Genomic DNA, 2,634 nt, shown 5'->3' on the forward strand with positions numbered 1-2,634 from the left:
TACAAAAATAATTAACAACTTCATCTAACTCTTTTGGCCTTTGTGCCCTTTTCTTTTAAACCTTTGTTAAAATCAATTCACCAACTTCTTTGAAATTTTTACCATGAACTATGGGGTTTTGATCCCTCATTTTTATGTTGGTACGTCGGCATAAGACCAAAGATATTGTCAAACACAAAATATAATAAATGAATTCTTTTCTCATCCTCCTATTCCATTTTTATCAAACATCTTTTCAACAAATACACTTGCATACAAAAAAGGGCTCCCTAGGAGTACCTAAGACACTTTGGGTGCTAATACCTTCCCTCTAAGTAACCAACCCTCTTACCTGTAATCTCTGGCATTTTAGAAGTTTTGATTTGAAAACTTCTTATCTCTGAGTTTTGTTCGTACTTTTCCCTTTTCCTTTGGAAACAAATAAGGCGCGGTGGTGACTCTGACTTTTCATTGACGTCGATTTTATCCATAGCTCAATGGTCACAAATGCACCGCTACAGAAAAAAAGTGGCGACTCTGCTAGGGAGTAGACCTCAGTGGGTTTAGCCTAGTTTTTTGTGTGCAATATTTTATTGTTATTTGATGTTTGTTTGTATATATTATTTATGTGCTATAATATGTATGTAGTGCTTGGTGATCTCTGAGTGGTGAGATAAGTTCTAACCCGGACTTGAGTGCAATTAAGATAGGAGGATGGTATAGTCATGTTCGACTCGTATGAAGTAGTCCTTAACGAGTTGGATTGAGACCTATCTAATCAGTGGAGACCCCCTTGGAATTATTTATGTAACACAAGTAAATCGTGGATAGACATTACTCAGTTGAGACCTCTTCTGTACAAGTGGTTTATTTCACACTTGCCGAAGACACCCGGTTTCTTGGAGAACCGACAATGTCCACGCTGGTCTCAGAGGCTTATGTCTCTCACTAATGATGATATTGTTTGGTTTTCTTTTTCTTTTGATTGCGTGGAGATTATTGACTGTTGTGAGTTCTCTAATGTGCCCCTTATCGGTACACAAGGAGGAATTAACTACAACCCTGCGTTGGCTCATCGTCAGCTTGGGTTCCCCTTGACAGATAAACCTAATAAAATACAGTTAGAAGGTGTGTTCTATCAAAAGGGTAAAGATCCCCATTATTAGAATAGGATGGTGCATGCTTAGCACAATGTGCATAAGAAAGGAAGATCCGAGCTTAGTCCGCACAACTGTGTAGCTTTTGAAGCTTACACTACTTGGGTGAAGAAGATAGCTTTGGAGCTGAAGATGTCGTACGCATGTGAAAGACCTATGTCTATGGTTATGGCTGAGACATCAACTCTCCTTAACCAAGATATAGAGGAGTTGGAAGACGCACTCTCCAAAATGAAGCAAGAGAGAGACTTATGGGAAAAATGGTTCCATGCCTTGAATCGAGAGCATGTGGAGTTGCAACTTGAGTCGAGAGACAAAGATACACTTATTGAGGTTCTTGAAGAGTGCAGTGAAGAGACAGAGAGAGCCAGATAATTTATTTTCCTCCAGTATTCCTCAGCCTTCCGGTGCTTGGAAGAAGATTGTTGATCGACTTATCCTCGAGAAAGCTCAGATGAAGACATCCTTTGAGTCCAAGATCAGACGCATCTAGAGGAAGTATACTCCCTTGGCCAGTTCAGCTGATTCAATTGCTAGGGATCCTTAGGATGATATTTTCCTTTTCTCTTGTATTTGTATTTTTTGGTTTCTGAAATTGCACTCAGTGTAATCCTTCCAAATTTTATGAATAAAAAGAGATTTTATGGTTAATTGAATTGTTATTATTAATTAAAATATTTGCAAATAGGACTTTGTATTCTCCTTGAAAATTAAAATAAAAAACATTGCATTTCATGCATCATTTGCATAAGCAGGTTTCTTCTTCCAGATGTCTTATCAGTTCGGAGTCTGTGTATTGGTTAAGCTTACTCATCACTACTACACTTGTGCTAATTGTATGAAGAGAATGGAGCATCTTGAACAAGAGAACATAGAGCTTAAGGATGCGATTTCCAGACTCACTGCCTTTATGGAGTCTGTAATAGCTTCTCAGAATCAACCATCTCCGCCTCCTGCAACTCCTCCTCCTCAAAGGACTATTACTTCCGAGATTGCTTCAACATCTGTGCCTGTGGTTGCGAGCCAGTTTGTGCCTGCCATGCCTGCTGGGTTCCCGTGGGGAATGCCAACAAACTTTGTGCCTGAGGGTTATGCTCTGACCTTTGCTTCTATGCCAGTATCTAGCTCGGTCCTGTCTGTACCTCCTCCCATTGTGCATACCCTGCCTCGTGTCGAGGAAACCATCTATTATTCCAAGTCGTCCAAGGCCCCCGATGTTTATGAGAAGATGGACGAGATGAAAGACCAATTTCTTGAGCTGCGCAAGGAATTGAAGACCTTAAGGGGGAGAGATTTGTTTGGTAAAAGTGCTGCTGAGTTGTGTTTGGTGCCTAATGTCAAGATTCCGGTGAAGTTCAAAGTCATAGACTTTGAAAAATATAAAGGGAATACTTGTCCTCTGAGTCATCTTGTCATGTATGCTCGAAAGATGTCTACTTAGACCGACAATGATTAGCTACTTATCCAATACTTTCAAGACAGTTTAATTGGTGCTTCA

The sequence above is a fragment of the Lathyrus oleraceus genome, chromosome 3, assembly GCF_024323335.1.
Source record: "Lathyrus oleraceus cultivar Zhongwan6 chromosome 3, CAAS_Psat_ZW6_1.0, whole genome shotgun sequence".
In the NCBI taxonomy this organism is placed as follows: domain Eukaryota; kingdom Viridiplantae; phylum Streptophyta; class Magnoliopsida; order Fabales; family Fabaceae; genus Lathyrus; species Lathyrus oleraceus.